The sequence below is a fragment of the Spinacia oleracea genome, chromosome 1 (assembly GCF_020520425.1).
Source record: "Spinacia oleracea cultivar Varoflay chromosome 1, BTI_SOV_V1, whole genome shotgun sequence".
NCBI lineage: Eukaryota > Viridiplantae > Streptophyta > Magnoliopsida > Caryophyllales > Amaranthaceae > Spinacia > Spinacia oleracea.
Genome location: NC_079487.1, coordinates 21,736,267 through 21,758,607, shown reverse-complemented (window position 1 = coordinate 21,758,607; position 22,341 = coordinate 21,736,267). Strand labels below are relative to the sequence as shown.

The following is a 22,341-nucleotide window of genomic DNA, read 5'->3' as shown; positions in this document are numbered from 1 at the left end:
TATAACCAACTACATACATTAAATCATTTTCTTTTCGGAGACTTATGATAAAATTGGAACGATACAGAGAAGATTAGCATGACCCCTACGCAAGGATGACACGCACAAATCGAGAAATGGTCCAAAATTTTTTGGTCTTATTTTTACCCTCCCGTTTATTTTCTTTCCCCTGGAATCTGAATAAAGTATGTATGTTGTTTACAGAAAAACTTGTTCTATCATCTGAAGTGTCTTTGCTGCAATTCCTGACTCTCCTTATGGCCTTCTGTGCCATGATATACGAGACTGTTGGCAGCTGATTTCTTCACGCACCCTAAATAAAAGGCCAACATGAGAGGATATGAAAAGTATGTTGCGAACAAAAGCATACTTTGTTTCAGCCTTTTGGCTTAAATTACGTATTTCTCATCTGTTGAATATTTGATTTACGGGTGAGTTTGTTTAGAGGGAACCAAGGAGGTATTCGTCACAATAGCCTGCAGAACTCTCATGGTATGCTGTAGGAAATAACCATTTTTATTTATTATATCTGGATTTGAGAAATTGTTATTAACATTGATCACCATAATGTGTAGTCAAAATCTAATGTTTTCCATAAAAATACTTACACTCGTAAATTTTCCTGTTTGTAATGGACTATTGGTCATTCGACATGTCAAATTGTCTCACATAGAGAAGCGACATTTGAGGCCGGAATGGAAGAAAAGATAGATAGAGGTATGTAAGATTTAATGCATCACACCTATATGGGTTTCTTAGCATTTTGGCTATAAGATCAAGTGAATCTGTGTAATACTTCGTATATGTTATATGGTGGTCATATCATAACAAATTAACAACCCACAATGATATTAAGACAAATTAATTTTAGGGCTAGGGTCCACCACTGTAGCTTTCTTAGGGATCCTAGAGCATTGCCCATGTTTGAACTACTTCATTGGCTTGGTTCACCCTTACTTGGGAACTTGGGACTTGTACTAAATTACTAAGTCTTGGAGGCTGATATGGTTCTAATCCTACATTGAAATTATATGAAACAACTTTTTTTTATTAACTTCTGGATGCAATAGACTATTGTCTCTTTGGAGACATTTGATAAAATTGGAACGATACAGAGAAGATTAACATGGCCCCTGCGCAAGAATGACACTCAGAAATAGAGAACTGGTCCAATTTTTTTTGGTTCGCTTAAGACTGAATTTCCCATACCATCTCTCGAAAATCTAACATTTTTACCTCACTTGTGTTAACTACTTCAGACTTGTCCTACTTATGCACATTTGTTATATGTTCAAAGTTCTATAATTATCATCACTCAAAAATCCATCAAGGCTCCCTTAAGAAAAAGATCCATTAATGCGGCTAAAAAATGTTCTATATATTAAGACAAGAAGGGGAAAGGTGATAAAAAAATTTTAACCTATATATTCATTTAGGTAAATATGAGTGATAATTTTTTTCCATTTCTTGAAACCCCCTTACCTAACATCCACTTAGTACTTAAGGGTAAGGTATTCATTCTAGTTCTTCTGATGTAATTCAACTTAAACACTTATTTTCCAATTTCATTTCGCGTTTCATTTACATAATTTTTTTTCTTTGTCAGTTTTAAAATTTAAAATGACCAATAAGGCTTTTTGAGAACCAAAGATGGTTTGGTCCAAGTAGTTGAAGTTGAAGCTGCTTTATTTACTTAATATCCAAAGGTTCTATCGTATACAGACCCCAATCTTTAGGGAGACGTTAGACAGCTGCTGCTCCTAAAACACAAGGTTATTCGTTACGTGCCAAAAATCAATAATTTTGTGGTTTGGTTAACTACATCTCTTCTCTCCTGTTTTGTTGTGAATAGTTCAGCAGACTTCACCTGAAAGATGGAAATCCAAGATAGTACTTCGTAGTTGCAATTTTTTCTCCTTGTCGTTGCTGATTATTTTAAATTCTTGTTACAGTTGAGTCCTGATGACCTGATGTAGTCTGATTTACCATGACATTAGAGTTTTGGTGGATTATGAGTTCTGGTGACATTAGAGTTATGGTAGATTATGTGTTCCTGTACATTAGAGTTTTTTATGTCGAAACTTCAAACTCGTGTTGTCCCACCAAAGACGGTGAATGATGAGCTTAGAAGTTAGAGCTAGTAAAGAAAATAAAAAACATGTTCTGTAACTCTCGTACCTTTCTGGATTTCTCAGCCTTTTGGCTATGATCAAGTGTGATATTTGTTCTTATCAGTATTATATCTGATGTTGACCACTGAGTCACTATAATATTTAATACATTTTTTATGGGGGAGGATTTTCTCCACAGCTACTGGGATCCTGAAGTGTCGCCCATGCTTTGCTCTACTCTACAGCCTGACATGCCCCATCAAATTATTATTCAAAACATATTTGATTAGGATAATGGGATGCTGATTAAATAAACGAGTATCGCTGGTTTATCTATACTTATACTATAATTGGATGACATATAAGAAAATGTGTCCATTACAGTTCCATGACTTCAGAATTTCTACTATATCAGGTATAAGATAGATTGATAGAAAGATCATGATGATGTCCCATGGTGCTTGAGTAAAAGATAAAAATGACAAATTAGTAGTCATTTGATATATAAGAAGGTGATCTTCTTACTAATTTTTCCTTCAATTTTGATTGTCTAATGAAGACTTCAATTGCATTTCTTGCTATATCTATTACGTAGTACTATATCTTTTGCGATGGATTATAATCTCATTTGCAATTTGTAGTTTGGTTGTTTAACGAAGAGTTCATTTGCAACTCTTCCTATATCTTTTACTCATGATGTTAAACGCGCTTACAATCTGCCAAAGAAAAAAACAAGTCTGGTATGATAGAAGTCACATAAAAATTTCAGTTAATGATCCAGTGAGTTCTGATTGGTGTTTGTAGTTTTTCACCATGAGTCTCCATTACCTAATTGATTTTATTTTTCTTAGGTTGTAGGTCTTATGTACTCTTAGCAAGCTTAAAAGCAAATTACGCCTATTTCTTAGGAATAAAGCGTATTACGTCTTGAAACCCTGGTAAAGGCAGAAGCCAAGTTCCCCCAGATTTGACTGCAAGCTTCCTCTTTACCACTTTTAGACTTGCAACAGTGTTACTTCTGATTATGTCAATTTATCTGATTACAGACTGTAATTTTCATTAAGCAACAATTGGAAAATTTTCGGGTTGGGTTATTCCACATTGAATGGCTGAAGGGCGAGGTCGAAGTTACAAGAAAGAAAAAGGGGTACTGGAGTCTAAGAAAATCATACGTTTCCTTGGCCTTTTGGCTAAGTGTTTAAGACTGAGTGTAGTATCTGTTCTTATTGGTTGCCAATTTTTAATCAATGCATTTTTCTGTGAAACAGGCTTTCATACATGGAAATCTCATAATTTCAAGAAACTTCAAATAAAAAATTGAACAGCATAAATAAAATTAGAAATTGGTCATTTTACATAGTTTGTAAAATGATGTTTTTTCAATATTTCTCCCAAATTCTGCTTGTCTTGTTTACTTCACAAAACTAGAGTTCAATTTTCCTAGTACTTTTGACTATAATGGATAAAACTAGTGTTCCTTTTTGATATTGTGGGTCATTGCAGTCATTGTAACACTTTATGCACCTAATCTTTTTAACTATAGGATAGTGGTATGTCTAGGATGATGAGTCCTATGGTATTGTGCTGTAGTTTTAGTTTCATCGTTTTATGTTTAGAAAGTTGTTCTTAAGTGTTCAATTTAAGTACCTTTGCGTTGATTTATGGAATTCTCCAGTTTGATGCCTATTTGTTCTATGTAATGAATTAATTATATATTAGGTCACTAACTCAACCTATGTTGTTTATTGAATCGGTATCAGATTTCAAAGCCTCAAGCTGGTTGTCTCTTTTCATATTTGTGAGATCATTGTCCGAGATGTGGGGTGTTAAACAACAGAATTCACACGTTATTTGACAAACTGTAATATGTTGTATTTACATTCCGGGCTCGTGATTCATTATTTATTTTCGCTTGCTCTTTTACAGGGCCAAACAACAACTGTCCAAGTTCAACCCTTATCAGGGAAAAATCTATGGAGGTTCCAATGTAAGCACCCTTACTTTCAAATCTTATTTATGTGTGATAAACCTTTGTCCATTCGTTCAAGATGGATGTTCGGGAAGTTCCAGACTGTGTAGCCTTATCCTTAAAAACTATGTATATGCGATAAATCTTCCTCCATTTTCTCTCCGAAACCACAAGGTTCCATGACCTTTGGCTCTGTTGTTAATACAACATTTTATTCATGTACTCTAGACATCAGAATAATAATACCGAGTTCCTGAAATTTGATGTGAACAAACCCTCCAATTAAAGAGTTATGTACCACATCGACAATAAACAACCAGAATTGTAATTTCAGGAAATAAAAGGCAAGAATGGAGACTAAACAAATCATACCTTTCTCGTCCTTTTGGCTAAGATCAAGTGTAGTATCTGTTCTTATCAGTTTAATATCTGATATGTGGGACAATGGCCCACAATGATATTAAATTTTTTTTTTAAGGGGGAAGTCTCATCACAGTAGCTTGCTACTGGGGTCTTCAAGCGTTGCCTATGCATTGCACTACTGCACAGGCCTGGCGCACCCCACTATTTCCCAGTTTAAAATTATGGATTTTTCTTTGTTCATTCTAAATCCCACATAAAAGATAAAACTATAAATTGGTCACAGATGATTTATTATGTAGTTTTAAAATGATGCCTTTTTAAGGTGGGTTTCTGTGTATGTATGGAAACCTCTTTGATTGCTATATGTCTGAAACTAAGTTCTCTGGAGCACAGGTACAACTCCCTACAAAGAGAAAGTGAATCCAAATACATGTCAGTTTCAAGTTGTTGTTGCTTTTCCAAAACAATTGCTCTTTTACAACAGGAGAAGATGATTTTTAGTGACCTTTTGCCGCACACTTTAACCCTAGGGGTGGGCAAAAATATCCGATCCGCTTGATCTGATCCATGATCCGGCTGATCCGATCTGGAAAAGCAGATATCCAATCCCGTTTTTTTACATTATTGTATTTCAGATCAGATTTTAAAACTTTCGTATATCTGAAATATCCGACTTTTCTAATTTTTTTAAAAAAATATTAATTTTTTAAAAAAAATTTTAATTTTTTTTAAAAAATATTAATTTTTTTAAAAAAATCACCTTTAAGATTTCTGGATATCCGAAATATCCGATAAAAACCGGACATCCGATCCCAAAAATCGGATACCAAATGCAATTTTTAAGGTCGGATATTTTTGATAGGATTTGGATTGAAATTTTCCGATCTGAAATTTTTCGGATATTCGAAATTTCGGATCGGATTGGATATACGAAATTCCTACCCTACCTTCTAGTGTACCAGTGATTACATCATGTAGAGAATTGAGGGTATAAGTTAGCCTCTCAAAGCCTCCCAACAATGACCATGATGATCGAAAAATGGCCCTGCGACACTTGAGACAAAGTCTTTGCCAATACACGAAGCATTCAATTCATGGGAAGAGAACTCACAAGAGTGGGGTGGGACGCTGGACAAGGGACTGCAGCAAGGTATTCTCAAGTCATGGAGATGGCTTGGGTGACTAGGGTAAATTTGAGAAGACTTTTGAATTTATATTGTGGTACTGCAAGACCAAATTTGCTACATCTCGGGCAGAACCACGGCCCATCTGCAAATACAATTTCTTGGTAAGTTTTCCCTATCCGAATTCCCGATGGAGGGGTTTGATTTGATCAGCCAGGACAAACAGGCTCGCAAATCTCCTTCCCTCCCCTCTTTGAATTTAGTTTTAATTCGTAGTAGAACTCCAAAACTGTTTCCAACTTTCGTCAGGATATCTTCTCTAAAGAATTCAATCGGTAATTCCGGTCATTTGGTTTCGTAATGCAAGCTCTGGATGGTTTGAATCCCGCTGCCATTTTTGTGTCTAGACATGGGTTCCTAATTGGATGAACCATGGTTCTTCCGATAACACCTTCAATTTTGTTGTTTTCGACGGGCAAGTGATGGTATAAAAAACCCTCACCTAATGCCAGTAGCTGTGGGGATTCCTGAAAGTTCCACATTCGTTGAATCTCTTTCATGAGAAAATGTTTTGAAAAAGATTTTCCAATTGTTGGTGGGGATTCCTGAAAGTTCCACAATCGTTGATTTTACTTCATACACAGTTGTTTTTGCTGGTGTCATTTGATCATTACCTGTACTTTGACTATATATTTGGTGTTTTTTTGTTTGGTGTAATGGTGATTGGTTTATGTACACATTATTTAGTTGATTTGGTTGATTATAGGACAATGAGATGCCTAAGCTGAGTCATTAGTATTTCCTTGACATGGAATTTGTATCAGAATGGCAAGTTGTGGACAGGAGACTATCATATTGTCCCATTGTAAGGATGACACGATTAGGACTTCAGACAAAATGTTGCTGAATTTAGTCTGGCATCCCACATTGAAAACGTTGATCCTTGCCGCAAATTAGGTCAGGAAAATCCTTCAAGCGTTTTTTAATAGAGGTGAAGTCTTTGACTAAACTTTCCTTCACTTTGATGGTTTACTAGTAAGATCAATTGCATTTCAAGCTGTAGTAACAAATGAAGGTGGTTATACAGAGTTTTAAATCCATTTGGCAAATAATTTTTTAAAGTATGCTACCAAGAGATCTAGAGAAAATTAACTCATGCTTGTTATTATTAGACCGTAAACCCCAAGTATTCTATGACGGATTTTCTTTTTATTTTGTTTTACTGAATGTGTCTTGTTGGAGGTCTAATGTGAATGCTCGAAGATCCAAATTATCTAATGTGGTTGTAAATCATGTCACACGTTGAACACATCAGTAAGTTATACAATGCTAAATTTTGTAAGTATCACATTGAAATTGTAATAAGATTCTACTTCTCTATATAAGCTTCCATATAAGATTGACTCTTCGGAGGCATCTTATAAAAATGGAACGATACAGAGAAGATTAGCATGGCCCATGTGCAAGGATGACACACACAAAGCGAGAAATGGTCCCAAGTTTTTTTTGGCCTCTTTTACATTTTTTTCAACCTTATACGATTCAATTTGCTTTATTCTAGAATCCGCTTTGATTATTGAAAGACACAAAATGTTTTGTTGGGTTGTTTCAATTCATAACATAAACTAATGGTGTTGGTTGTATTCGAACACTATGGTTTTGCCTGTCATTTTGCCATAATGGTTTGTCTTCCCTTATATACTTGCAAAAGGCTTGGTATTTTCATTTCCTGGTAGTGCATTTTTGTCCCGCTAAAGGAAAGGAGAAGCTAGGCCGAGGGAAAATATGAAGAGAGCGGTGATACTAAGAACAAAGAGCTATTTGGTTTAGCTCAATACTGGAATATCATGATTTTTATTTGTTCCCATCAGACCATGAGTCAATCCTGTATTATTTGTTTCACGGAGGTTTACAGAAGTATTACTCTGCGCAGAAAAGATATTGAAGTAATTTTTGGCAGTTATGAACTTTTGGTTCATATTGAACTAAAATTTGTATGGCATCCGCCACAGATTTCTGACACGATCATCGTTGCTCTAATCAGGCCTAAAGCACATAAATACTTGGAAGTGTCGTAATATGAAGATGTTTGGAAAGGAATCCCATTGAACTTTGATAACTGAACAGAAATTCCGTAAAAAGGTTTACCCCTTGGTAACAAACAACTCCCGCAGAGAGTTCAATAAGATCTCATTACATAGCAAGTTCAAATAGTTCATAGTAAGTTTGCAAAGTACTAGGAAACTCCCAACCTTGTGGCTGTGGGAGTTGCATAAAGTTATCCCTTGCCGTGGGATTTTCATAAAGTTATCCTTGCTAACAGTTCTGTTTTTATAAAATTATGACTTGACTGTAAGCTTTCTCTTTGGAGACATCTGATAAATTTGGAAAAATACATAGAAGATTAACATGCCTCCTGTGCAAGGATAACAGGAATAAATTGAGAATTGTTAATTTTTTTTAGCTTACTAGTTTGTTCCTTTCTCATCTGAATGCTTTTATATATTGGTTCCATGTGATACACCAGTAGTTTTCATTGGTTCTAGGGCTGGAACGGTAGGAGATGTATGGTTGTTTTTTAGCAATTACTTTTCTCTATGCTCTTTATGATGCCTTTTTGTAGATATTGTGTCCCCTATAGGCCTATACTCAGTATGTCTAATAATTTTCCGAGGACGGACACATAGCCCTATTTAGTTCTTGTTATTTGGTTTGTTAGCTTTCATGGAAGACTGTGTCCATGTAATTTCTTCATGTGCATTTGCTGCTTAAAACTTCTATTGACTGCAGTTGTACTGACAGGTTTATTGAAGCGAAGCTAGGAGCAAGAAAGAAATGCATGACTCCTGTACAAGGATGATACGAACAAGATGAGAAACGGTCCAACTATATATCTATAGTTGTCTCTTTTTCTTTACCAGGTTATGTTCTCTCTTCTGAAGTTTGATTCTCAATAACTCCACCTTACAACTTTATCTGTCTAAAGTCCAAACTCAGTTATGGATTGTCTAAACAGTCGTTGCTTTTGACATTTGTCAAGTGCTACACATGGTCTGCATAAGTGTTTGTACTCTCCTAGAGCACCATAATGCCTCTGACAATGCAAGAAGGTATTGATAAAATTAGTACTTATTGTATGCCTATCTGCAGTAATTTGATTACTCTGATTTCTTATTAAAATTCAGTTGTTTCATTGCAAATATATCATCAGCTTGTGTCCATGTCAATAGCAATTTGGAACTTTCTTTTTTATCATTGATTACCAAACAGTTAGAGAGCTGATAGGTCACTTGTTGATAAGGAAACTTGCACTAGACTTTTTGGAAGCTCCTTTAAAAGAACTCCCTCCAAAAATAAACGTATGCCACTGAATGCAACGAGCACACGGTATTCTTTAGTAAAAGGCGAAAGAATAGTTCTCTTTGTGTTCACTGCGTGGCTGCGTGAGTGTATAAAGAAATTGGTTCAGTTATTTATAATGTAGTCGTTGTTTGGATCTTATTTCTTGATTGATGTGGGACTGGTGTGCTTTTCCCTTGCATCTTACAGTGAATATTTAGCTCTAGGGAAAGATATTCACACAAACTAAATGTTTTGCTCGCATCTTAATGCGTGGTTGATTCTACTGATAGAAAATGTCATTTGTTTGATGTTACTTCAGAACTATGTAGCTGAACTTTTTGGTTGTACATTTGAGATTTTCTGCTGAATAGGAACTTGAATTACTTTAAGGGTGGATAAAAAGATTAATCTTCGCCACTGGATAGCAAGACTGGAATCAATCTACTTTAATGGCAGAGTTTGTCCAATCCTTGTGTTGAAACAACTGAAGCTATAGCTTTTAAATTCCATCACCCAACAATTGATCTCCAATTACAGTATTTTTGAGAATTGAATAATTTACAGTATTGGTAAAATTATACCCAAGTAAAGTGGACGTGTTATCACTGTTTATAGCATCACTTATTTGACCCAAATAAAGTAAGAACTCATAAATCAAGTAATGTTCCATGCCAAAGACGTAAGAGTCGTGCAAGAACAAATAAATTGACCCAAATAAATTAAGAACATATAAATTCACACCTATTTTATAAATGTGTGTAAGATTAAAAAATTTAAAAGAACTATCTACTTGTAAAACGGTATCTTGTGGATGGTTCTACGAAGGTTAGTTGTTTATCTTTATCATCCTACTCCCTCCGTCCCAGATTAGTTGTTACACTTTCCTTTTTCGGCCGTCCCAAATTAGTTGTTACACTTCTAAATTAGGAATGACCCCACAATTAATATATTGTCTCTCTCTTCCCACTATATATTTTTTTGTCCCCACACCCTCTCTCAATCAATTAAAAAAATACCCCACTAACTCCTATCACATCTACTTTTTCAATAAAATAACAATTGATAACCAAACAACCACTTATCACCTAAAACTTTGTGCAAATGAAAGTGTAACGACTATTATGGGACGGAGGGAGTAATATGTTTAGGGGGCTTAGGAACTGTAGAGTTATTTTCTAATAGGAGTTTAGAAGCTCACTGTAAGGTGGGTGTGTGTGTTTGTGCGCGCGTGCGCACAACCAAATGTAAGTGTGAGTGTCCAACTTGTGTGATGCATTATTTTTAGTCGAGTAATATTTTGTGCATGGTTCTCGTGAGAGATTTTACAAGTTGTGTGTGTTTCTCACTATTGTTTTCCTTTGACTCCTTTACTTTCATATTTTGACCCCTTACATCCACCAGACTTGGTTAGGTTCATAATACAGGAACCATACAAACATGGCACACTAGAGAAAACATTTTTTGCTTCATTGCGGTTTAAGAACATGTGGTTTGTAAATCTACCAAAAACAAGTTTTAGTTTGGCTACTGATATTAAATTCATTTGTGGTTATATTTGATGGCATTGTTGAGTTTGTTCATTTGTCTAAAGTTACCATATTTGAGCTAATTATAGCATTTATTCCAGTAAAATGGTTGTAGATGTTGTTATGCTTTTGTTTTTGAAGAGAGCGTGTATCATTTTATTCGGTGATCTCAGCTCTTGCCTTCCATTTTGGGGCCTTTCTGAGAGTAGAAGTCAAGGTTGTAGTTATACAAGTTTAGTTGCAGACTGTCGTGTCTTAAGACTAGTGTAGTTTAATTCTACAATTATTTGGTACTTGGATGCTCTAAAATTCTGAAGGTTTTGGCATCTGGGGTGGAGAGTCGTGTAGTACTTGTAACTGGTGCGCTAAGGCTTTTGCTGAAGGAAGAAGTACCTACTTGAATGCTCAACGAAGCAGACCTTATGCCATTTAATGCGGCGAAGAGGTACCCACTTAAATGCTCTAGTCTCTGTTGAAAATAATGAAACCAGAATCTGGAGGTTTAAGATGACAAATTAACAATTGATCTTTAATTACTATATGCGAGAGACATACCATTAACAGTATTTCTACAATTCAATGGATTCAATTGATGTGACACTTTGTATGGATAACATTTTTTAGGAACAGGGATGAACTGCAGAATTAGAGACCACATAGAGCTCTTCATATTTTCTTCGTACATACATGTTATGATTGCGAGTGATAAGAGGAAAACTGTTTATTTGTACACTAAGTGTTTGGTATATTTCCTTTACATGAGCTCTTTCAGGCAATGAATGGAGTGCGTTATCCCAACTTTTGTTTTGAAGTACATTGATGGGATATATTCTTATGAACTTACACATTGATATGAAGATATAGGAAAGAAGAAGATCAAATATGATTGGTAACTGTAGAATAAGCAATAATGAAGATCAGTACAAGCGTTTGAGAAGCTTTTCCCCTCCCAAAATGCAAAAGGAAGCTTAAATAAACTCTCAATTGTATTAGACAATTTCTCCTTTTCTTCTCGCTCTCAACGCTAACTAATTCTCAGATTCTCCCTCAAACAGAAACATGAATTCATACCCCGTAGTACCCTTCCCTTAGGTTAGTTACTTGCAGAGAGTTGTCTTCTTCGGGCTCGGTCTAATGCCAATAGGGTCATATTTTCCTTGTCTGATTTACAACATAGTTAGCAAACCAAAGTTCCAGCAAACTCACTTTTCTTTTACTGATGTGTTCTGTTACATTTCTTGATAGAAAAATTGTTGGTTCTTTTAAGGTAACAAAATGAGGTTAAGTTAGGAACATATGCTATTGAAATCTTCCTGTTTGTTGCTATTGACAAAAATTTGTCACTTGGCAGAAAGAAGGGAAAATCAATTATTATTTTTTCAATTTGATTGATTTTAAGTACTAATATGCTAAGAGAAGCATTTCAATGTTTTGTACTTATGCTTCATCTTGAGTTGAAAGTGGCGTATGCTTCATCTTGAGCTGAAAGTGGCGTGAGATCCTGCCCAGAAAATTCTAATGTATTATCACAACAGGTCCAACACGTCAAACAGCGAATCATTCATGCTTAAAAAGTGCCAAATCTGAAGATGTCAAGACAGGCAGGCAGGACACTAGGTAAACCTTTTTGCTCACATGTTGTCATGGAAGAAGTAGAGACTTGGGGAAGTATTTAAGTGAACTTTTTTTTTTTTTTTTTTTTTTTTGTCGGGAAGTATTTAGTGAGGTTATTTTCACACCTTTTGAAGCTACTCAACTAGTGAGATATGTGTCAAATAAAGGGTAAATGAAGTAATATTATTAAAGTATGCCATTTATAGAAACGAACCATATTAAGGGACGTAGGGAGTATACTTCAATTTCCCCTATAAGATTGTCTTTTCAGAGACAAGTCAGTGGACTCCGGAACCATTCTTGACCACGCGACACATCTGATAAACTAGTATTTTGGTGGTATTCGATCAGTATGGTTTCCCTGAAAAGCAGAGCCTTCTGGCTGGGATTGATTTGCAATGGTGATACTCAATAGACATGTCCTAATGTCCCTGATTTGTTCACATCAAACATCAGTCAATCACATGTTACTGTGTTTCACAATGAGGTTTACAGAAGTATTATTCTGCATTGAAAAGATATTGAAGTAATGTTTTGGCAGTTATGAACTTTTGGTTCATGTTGAAGTAAATTTGTATGATCATCGTTGCTATAATCAGGCCTAAAGCACTGAAATACTTGGAAGTGCCATTATATGAAGATGTTTTGGAAAGGAATCTCATTAAAAAGATTTACTCCTTGGTATCAAACAACTCCTGCAATAGCAAGTTCAAATTGTTCATAATAAGTTTGCAAAGTACTTGGCCTTGTGGCTGTGGGATTTGCATAAAGTTATCCCTTGATGGTTAGTCAACGATTAATGCGTAATGTTATTCCTTAAACAATTTTCACTTTATAAAGTTATGATTTGACTATAAGCTTGTCAAATGCTACACATGGTGTCACCAGGCAAGTAAGACAATGAAGGACACTCAACAAATTTCATATCACGAAGACGAGGCATGTCACCGGGCTTCAATTCGTCCCACCTTATAAGTCTTTCTTGTTGGAAATAATGCATTGTAACCATGAAAATTAACAATAAAATAATAGGGAAGAACACAATACTCAATAATTGATCTCAAAAGCTGTGACGGGTTTTACGCCTGCCCTAGAAGCGTATTTCGCCACCACCGGTACAAGGTTCTCAATGACGATTGCTCCCCAAGGGTAACATAGCTATCTTCCAACTCTGTACCCCGATTGGAAGGCTGGAATTACTTCAAGAACTGCTCAGATCTCTATGGGATAATGATGACAGAGAAAGTAATTTTTAGGCTTTTTATATATGTTTCTCTATGTCTCTGGGTTTTTATGTTTCTCTATGTCTCTGGGTTTTTATGTTTCTCTATGTCTCTGGGTTGTTTTATTGGAATAAATAAAGGAGTATTTATAAGGAATCTGGTATAAACCGCAACTCCTAAACAATACTCCAAGAACCAATACCCACGACAACAATGAAACTGGCCCACAAGCATTATCATGTTAAAGGGGTCCGTATTGCATTATAATTACCAACAATCCCCCACTAATGCATACGGACAACAGATCTTGAAACCTGAGCAGTAAATGAAAGGTTTAGCGCATAAATGTTAGTGTCTAAAGACTTGAACTAACACATTAGTGGAGCAAGGTATTCAACAACCAATAAAGTATCCGAAAATTGAACTCTACGACTATTGAAGAAACCCAACACCACACGCTTCACCTTAGAAGCTTGAAAAATTCCGCGACCGCATGAAACGTCATACGAGGCCAACAATCCCTTGGGTTCTAGTGAGTATTATTAGAAAAACAACGAACATGTTTTTCATAGAAGGATGCCATCCCCTCTTACTCACATAGGTGTCTCATCAAGTCTATTTTACCACATAAACCACCCAAAAAGGATATGAAGACATTAAGGACTTTATGAAGGAAATAATGCCCTTGGTCGAAGTATGCATTCAATGTTAAGTCTAATAAATGCGGTTCAGTATTAATTAACAAGTTAATAATTCAGTGAGATCAAGTGAGCTGAATGCCTAGCTAGAGGCCGCTTCAGTTCAAGTGGAATTAATGATATCAATCCACAGCTTACTCTTCACTGGACCCGTAGGGTCACACAAATAGTACGTAAACGGATCAAGTATTTAATGGCATTAAATACTCCATCTATGGATATTCGGAATCGACGGATCTTGGTTTCAGTGGGAGCTGAGATCGTCACAGGCAAGAAATGAATACTCCGGAAACGATGATATTGCCGGAAGCGGAAATATGGATCGTATCGGAAATATAAATATTATCCAAGTCGTAGATGTTTCCGGAAACGGAAACATGGTACGTATCGGAAAATATTATCGGAAATGGAAATATTGCCGGAATCGGAAATATTGCCGGAAACGGAAATATTGTAAGAATCGGAAATATTATCGGAATCGGAAAATAATTCCGGAAACGGAAATATTAAATATTTGTTCGAAACGGAAATTGATTCCGGAATCGGAAATATTAAATATTGTTCGTATCGGAAATGAGTTCCGGAACCGGGAATTTAATCGGAAGCGTATCGTACGAATAAACATCGGACGAGCTTGCTAGACGCAAGGCCTAGCACGAAGCTAGGCCCAACGCCTAGCAAATCCCGCGCGCGACCAAAGCAAGCAAAGCCCAAACGCGAGAGCAAGGCCAGCAGGCGCGCGCCCCTTGTGGGCTGCGAGCACTTGCTGGGCCTAGGCTCAGCGCGCGCGCACGCAAGGCGCCCCTCGTGGGCTGCTGCGCCTGCGTGTGTGTTTGTGCTTGCGTACGAAACCTTGATCGGTTAGGATTCGTATAAGATTAATTCCTAAGTCTACTAGATAAATTAAGTGATTGAATTTTAGATTAATTCAGATTCACTAAATCGTTTCCTAGTAGGATTCTAATATCCGATACCCATGCCCTATAAATAGGTGATCAATGCTCACAATTTATATCGAGAATTCAAGTATTCAAAGTGATTTTTGAGAGCAAAAATTGAGTCATATAATTGCCTATAAGTGCCGAAAATTCTAAGTACCTTAAGGGCGATCCTAGTTGGTCAAGCTTAAGGCGGATCCGGACGTGCTGTGGACTATCTACGGAGGGACGACACTTGGAGTCCTAAAGACTTGTTCTTGTTCGGTTCGGGCGCAGCTAGGGAAGGCACGCAACAAAGAGTATGCATCTAAACTATGCTAAATGATTATGTGTAAATAATATGCTTTCCTGGCTTTATGGTTTTTCCGCATGATTTATGAATTGTCATATGTATCATAACCTAACAGTGGTATCACGAGCCTCTTATTATTTTCATAATCTAAATTGCATGAACATGGTTAAATATTACAAATTTGCAAGAATTAAAAGGGGTGATTAATTTTCGTAATTGTTAATTAATTGAAAATTGCGTTTATTTAATTATACGTACGCAGTTTTTCGGCGGTTTCTTCGTTACTCATCCAAATCGAGTGATTTTTGTGTCAATTCCGCATGTAAAAGGCATTCTAAAATTTTGACAAAAATACTACTTTTCGGCCGAACCCAGAATTCTCAAATTCGAAGCCTAACTATGACTTTTCGGAGGTTTTAGTTTTTCGAATGCAAAATTTCGTAAATTTAAGATGTTAAATTAAATATTTGCGATTCTTGTTGATAAATCTTGAATTTTTGATTGACCTACTGTATATGTTTAACAAGTTTGAATGCCTAGCCTTGTTAATTATGCAATCTAATTTGTAATTATGATTAATTTGTTGAAAATTGGAATAATTTAGAATTAATTTGATTTTCATAATTAGTTATAATTTAATTAGAAACCTATGATTAAAAACCACCATAAAAATTGTAAATTTATGTTAAATTTTAAATTTTTATGACCTAGACTTGAATCCATGTTAATCGGAAATCAATTGAATAATAAATTTTCGAATTTTCGCCCTAAAATTATGAAATTAATATTATTTATTAATTTGTCATTAATTTTGAATATAAATTTTAAATTTTTATGCGATTCGCTCATATAACTTGCACGCACAAAGCAATGGACGCTACGTGTTACCCTTAAGGGGTGTTGTATAGTGCGGGCATGTGACGACGAGCAAGGGAGCTCGTCGCCCATGCGGTACGAATGCAATGAGCAAGGCCATGGTTCACGAGCACAAGGCAGCAGCCCTGCCTTGTGTCGTGGGCTGTGTGCAATGGGCGAATGGGCGAGGGCGAGAGCAAGGCACGAGCAGTCGCGTGTGGGCAGCAAGCGAGCTGCGCCACAGCGCGCACTGCCTCGCGCAAGCGTGCGGAGCCTCGCGCGCAGCGAGCGTAAGCTCGCGTGCCACGAGTGCTGCGCCAAGCATCGATCGCTCGCGCGCAGCGAGTGCTTGTTGTGTGTGCGACGAGCGCTGCGCCCAGCGATGGCGTGCGAGTGCTTGTTGTGCGTGCGACGAGCGCTGCGCCCAGCGATGGCGTGCGAGTGCTTGTTGTGCGTGCGACGAGCGCTGCGCCCAGCGATGGCGTGCGAGTGCTTGTTGTGCGTGCGACGAGCGCTGCGCCCAGCGATGGCGTGCGGGTGCGTGTTGCGACGTGCGTCGAGCGCTGGCGCGCGCAGCGAGCACCAGCTCGCGTGATGCCTTGCGATGGTGAGCAGCAGCAATGCGAGGCCGCGCATGGGCTGCGCGCACATGGCCAGCGATGGCTGTGTGCGTGTGGCCCATGGGCGTGCGTTGCGTGGGTTTGTTGCGTTGCGATTAGATCGTTTTGAAATTTTTAATTTGAAATTTTCAGTTTACGTAATTTTAATTAATTTTAAAATTGATAATTTAAATTATTTTCTTGGATTATAATTTTGAATATTGTAATTATAATAAATTTTATTTATTCTAATTATTTTACTAAAATTAAAATCATGAATTAATTTAAATACGACTGAAATTAAATTAAACTTTTGGATTCAATTATAAATTTATATGAGCTTTAAATTTTAATTAAATTTGTATGTTTCCGGTTAGACTAGAAATACATTTTTATGTTTAAAATTAGTAAAGCATATGAATTTATTGGTTTAAGTGGGAGCCCCTTTTAGTCATAAACTCTTGATTAGGTCTACAAATCCTTAAGGTTAAAACAACTTGATTAGAATTAATAAAGACTGAATAATTGGTAGATTATTGGTGCCCTTGATTAATTGCTGCAAATGTTTATGTGATGCATAATGTGTTTTACTAACCAGCTATGTGGGCCATTCATGATAATGAATGGGTGAATGGTATATATTGTATATGTACTGTTTTGCAGGTTATGAAGTGACTAGTATGGCCCAAATAGGATAGAAAATATGGTCTGCGTACCATTAATTTGAATGTAATTGGTCTAAAGTACCAAAGTTGTTTTTCAATTCAAATATGGTCTGCGTACCATCAAATAGTTGTAATTAGTTTTAATTACAGCTTATCCTATTTGAAGAAAATGGTGCCTCCCACGGAGATTTTCAAGACGGACTTTGAAGTTAAAGCTTCAAGATGAAGTCGGGCCATACTAGATCACATTTATCTTATGCATGTTTTAAGTTATTTATTGCTTTTAAATAGGTCTTAAAATGCATGAGATCAAAAGCTTGATTATGTTGCATGATTAAGGATTTTAGTTCACTTAAAATCTAACCAACATAGTAAGAGCCTTAAGTTCCAAACTTAAAAATTGAGTTATAAGGTGCCATGCCAAAATATACACTTGCTTGGATATCCTTTACATCAATCTAGTAATAGTTTTCGCTCAGCGAGGTGTTACTTATTGGTCCTAAAGGGGCAAGGTACACAAATAATTGTGAGTACATGTTAGTTTTGGTGAAACTCAACGATATAAGTAAGGAGTCCTTTTATGTCGTGGCAAAATCGATAGGTTTACCTAATAAGTTCTTAGACGTACCTATCAACCAAGAATAGTTTCTAGACTATTAGCAAAAGGCTTTTGCTTATCTAAAATGTTTTAGAATTGAGTCGACAAACGGTGCTTAATTCTTCAATGATTTTAGGATCTTGGAATCATTTTATTTGCACCTGCCGGAACAATAAATTCGAATAAAATGCTAATAACTTGTTTTAATTGCATGATTGCTTTAATTTTCAAGTTATTATCCATGATAAATGTTTAGACTTTGCATGCTTCAATGCATGTTTTAATTATTGTTTATAATTAAATATCTTGCACTGCGGTAAATCCTTTTAGAAAGGTAACAGTAAATTTCTTCGATTGGTAGTGAATCCAAGAACGATTCACGGAAATGAGAGAAAGTGAGCAATTTAAAATGTACGTTTCTTATATCGACTTTTATGGTTGTTTTCGAGTATCAAAGTCGAATGGCAAACCGATTGGTGCTTGTGAATTCAAAATACAATGTAGTTTTGAGATCATAAAGCATTGAGTTTAAACGCTCAGCTTTACCAATGGTTAACAACCTAAAATCCTTTTTCCATTTAATTCTCAAATGAGTCTAGTTCCTAGACATTCGAATAGATCGATGCTTAGAGAACTTTAGAAGCTTCTGGTAAGATCATCTAGTTAAAACAGAATATTCAACATAAATGGTAAGAACTTTGATAAAATGACATTGGACATGTCTAACAAAGTATAAAAGTCAACACTAGAGAATTCAATTCTTAAGACTATAAGAAAGGGTACAAGAAATAGGAAAACAAAGGAACAAATGAAAGGAATTTACGATTCCGGTTCTACCTATAAGTTTATGTTTAAAGAGAAGTGACCTAGCAATCAAACTTCCTTGGTATCATATACCGCTTGAGGTTCTTACTTCGGTAATAACTCAAACAATGGAAGCTAGGCTACACTAATGACCTACAAGTGGGAAATGAAGCATGGCAATGCTACATTAGTTGTAGGGTCATCTAGTTTGTTTTAAGTCCTTTCAAAGGCTGGAACTTAATGGATATTTTGTTCCATAATCAACATACCTAAATTTCTGTTTCAAACACAGAAAGACTCACATTCAGAAGAACAAAAACAATGTCTGTTTGTTTATTTGAATGAAATGGTCATTTACGGGTTGAGTCAATATGCTTGATTAAAACAAACAACTCTTTAAAAATAAAAACTTTACTAGGTTCAAATCAAACCCTTGATTTGAGTTCCACTAATTTTGGCATTGTTGCTTAGACCATATCAACAAGTTAACATTCAAAAGCTCTATTTTAATGGACTTTTGAAAGTTCATTGATTTCTAGATCAATTTAAGACGACTAGTCTTACTTGTTGAAAGTAACAAAAGATATGAACTATTGTTAGAACGCCTAGACAATAGAGTTCAAAGCTAAAGAAAGATTTTATGACTTTATTATTTCACATGGATTTGAGTGAATATAGGTTTATTTACTCAAATGTGATATAAGTTGAATCTGTTTGGCTAGTTCAAGGATTTAGAAGTATAAAATCCACTTGGAAAGAAATCATAAAGATCTAGGTTAGATCATGTTGATGATTACTTGAGACCAAATATGATCATCAATGATTGTGTGTTGTAATTTCACAATCTAGGTCCATAAGATATGGCATATCTTAGTTGGAATAATCGAAGTCAATTAGTACTTGATTCGATTAATGATGAATCATAAAGACTTTTCCTATAATTTCTAAACAAAATGCTCAACTACCACCAAACTAAACCAAATTCGTCAAAGCTATTGAAAAGTAACTTCAGAATAACTTTTCATAAAATATATCTAGAGAGTTGCAAAACTCAGTGGGAGCTTAGTGTTTGCCATTCGAAAAACTAAGGCCCAAGTATAGATATATGTTTCATTGTGATTTATTCAAATGAGACACAAGGGTATTGTTTCTACCACGAATTTTTGAGAACATAATGTCTGTTTGCTCGAAATAATGTCCTTTTGGAGATTCGTTTCCAAAATGACAAGTGGGAGAAAATAGACCTCGAAAGTCTTCGAGGCGAACAACAAACATAAACGGACATTCCGGAGGCTTTTCGAAGTACTTCAGAAAATCCGAACTTATTCTTTAAAGACTTTAGAAGTGGCTTTAAAGAATACACATCTCTTAGAAGACTTTACAAGTGCTTCAAGGAGAACAGAATATTCAAAGGACTTTCAAGTGGCTATTGATATTCTATTGTTTGATGTTCTATACCCAAGTAGGCATAGAGTTCAGGTCACTGAATCTATGCGATTCTTCTATTAGATAGTGAAGAAACCTACAACTTGCAGTCAAACTATTATCATGTAGATTAATGAGTTTATGACCTGTAAGAAAGCTATGACGAAACCCAGATTCCCTAAAATGGTTAGAGGCCATATATAGACTCAAATGTTTCAAATGGTTAGAGGCCATAAAACATACTCAATGTTTTGATGACAAAATTGAAATTTTGTTGATTTGCAAGAATAGTTTCACACCTATTGGTTGCAAGTTTGTTTTAAGGATAAAAACCATCAAACATGAAATTGTGTTCACAACACAAAGCTAGATTAGTTGCTAAAAGGTTACAAGCAAATTCACGGTGTGGATTGTGTTGAAACCTCATGCAAAATCGTGATGCTTAAGTCTGTAATTCAAGCAATGATTGCATGTTGGTACATATGGCAATTGGATGACAAAATATCTTCCTCAGTCAAATGTTGGAAGAAACTATGTACATGGTATGTCATAGGATTTGTGGATCCAAATAAATGCTTGAAAAGAAAAGCTAGTTTATAAAATCTAAGTACAGATTTAAGCAAGCAATTGGGAATTAGAACTATATTTTAGTGAAGCTAATAAGTATTTTAGTTTCATAAAATGTGCATGATTCTTATAGATATATAAGAAGTTTAGTGGGAGTACGTAAAACTTATTTGGTCCTTTGTGTATCACACATATCTCTCTATTGTGAAATAACATTCAAATGCTAATGACTTAGGTTTGAAATTATTCATCAATGATGGACCAAGGCGAAACTTAGTACATACTGGGTATTAAGATCTATTTACAAAGATCTTATGATATTGTTTAGTAATGGCATTTACTAAATCAAACACGAAAGACTCCATTTGAGATATTCGATCCATATGAATAAATCTAAGTAATGAATGTTTGAACTATGTATAAGCATTTACTAAGTTAAACATCAAAGAATCTAATGAGATTCTTCACCTATATTATATGTCAAAGAATTTAGTTGGATTCAGTATCTACTGTAACTGAATGAGCTAAAGTTACATGAATAGAATTCAATTGGGAATTATTCTGCAAAAGAATTTATCATGTATATAATATAATATGAGGATCGCCAAAAACGTATCGTATGACTTTAGGCATGACGAACATATACCAATCTCTATTGATCTAAGTGAAGATCAAATAGATTGAGATCAAGAACACTTATGGTACTTGAAAAGGTACATAGGAATAGTTCTTGATTCAAGGAAATAAAGATATGCGAAATATTGATGCTACACGCATAAACACTGGCAAAGGATCAAGCAAGACCCTTTGGAGTTAACCATTGACAAGGACGAGCTAAAGAGCATCGTGTTTTGAAATGGCAACATGGATTGGAGACCATGAGTTGTTGCGTGGGAAATTAAAATAATAATTTCTATGCTCTAAGATACAGCTGGAAAGTCTTCCACATATCTGTGAACTGCTTGGATAAGTAAATCCAACCAAAGCATCACTAGCAACCTAAACAGTTGAAGTAAAAGTACTTATTGCCTATGAAGCAATAAAACAGAGTTGTTTATATCAATGAGTTCTTCATTGAACTTGGGTGGATCACATGTCTGCTAACTTGATGGTTCTTCATTGCAAAATGCGTAGAACCACTATCGAAGTAAGAAAGACTAGATCACATAATAAACAAACTCAAAAGATCTTATCATATCTCGAAGAACATTCGATGAAAAGGATATTAAGATTGGCAAAGCATGATAACTAAACCTATGCAACAAGTGAGAAGCAACACTCACGTTGTAGCACTGGAAATCAAGCATAGCTTTGAATTCCATGAACTGTTTTAAAGATGGGTTTGAAGCCCATGGTTGTAAAACATTGGGGTTGAACATTTATCATATATGAAATGTATTTTCATATTCCATTTTATCTTGGTTTAGTATTAAATGATGAGTCCCTTCAATTTGACGAAATATTCAAGATAGACTGTCAGGACCAGTCCTGTGACTAAGAAATGTCTATCAAGTGAACTTGAATGTCAAAAGTTGAAAATGGTCCCTGGTCGGAGTTTTCTATAAAATTGGACGCATAGAAAACGTTAGGCGACTAGAATGCAAGATGACTAGTAGTTCTGTTTCTTG

General features: G+C 35.7%; 1 long non-coding RNA gene, 6 other non-coding genes and 1 pseudogene across 8 annotated transcripts; 7 read left to right on the top strand and 1 right to left on the bottom strand.

Annotated features, from left to right (window-relative positions):
* Window positions 1-20: 20 nt before the first annotated feature.
* On the top strand, window positions 21-13,388 carry LOC130466299 (uncharacterized). 2 transcript variants are annotated; one of them, XR_008926382.1, is made up of 4 exons: window positions 21-119; window positions 205-717; window positions 4,038-4,098; window positions 8,370-13,388. It is a non-coding gene; the product is annotated as an uncharacterized lncRNA (long non-coding RNA). The 2 variants fall into 2 exon arrangements; XR_008926381.1 differs by lacking the exon at window positions 21-119 and having other exon boundaries at window positions 130-717.
* Window positions 29-131, top strand: LOC130466427 (U6 spliceosomal RNA). The gene has a single exon (XR_008926659.1). It is a non-coding gene; the product is annotated as a U6 spliceosomal RNA (small nuclear RNA).
* Window positions 1,077-1,179, top strand: LOC130466426 (U6 spliceosomal RNA). The gene has a single exon (XR_008926658.1). It is a non-coding gene; the product is annotated as a U6 spliceosomal RNA (small nuclear RNA).
* Window positions 2,187-2,371, top strand: LOC130466362 (uncharacterized; annotated as a pseudogene).
* Window positions 4,449-4,645, top strand: LOC130466350 (U2 spliceosomal RNA). Its single transcript, XR_008926588.1, has one exon. It is a non-coding gene; the product is annotated as a U2 spliceosomal RNA (small nuclear RNA).
* On the top strand, window positions 6,969-7,071 carry LOC130466429 (U6 spliceosomal RNA). Its single transcript, XR_008926661.1, has one exon. It is a non-coding gene; the product is annotated as a U6 spliceosomal RNA (small nuclear RNA).
* On the top strand, window positions 7,927-8,029 carry LOC130466431 (U6 spliceosomal RNA). Its single transcript, XR_008926663.1, has one exon. It is a non-coding gene; the product is annotated as a U6 spliceosomal RNA (small nuclear RNA).
* LOC130466406 (U5 spliceosomal RNA) lies at window positions 8,892-9,008 on the bottom strand. The gene has a single exon (XR_008926640.1). It is a non-coding gene; the product is annotated as a U5 spliceosomal RNA (small nuclear RNA).
* Window positions 13,389-22,341: the final 8,953 nt, after the last annotated feature.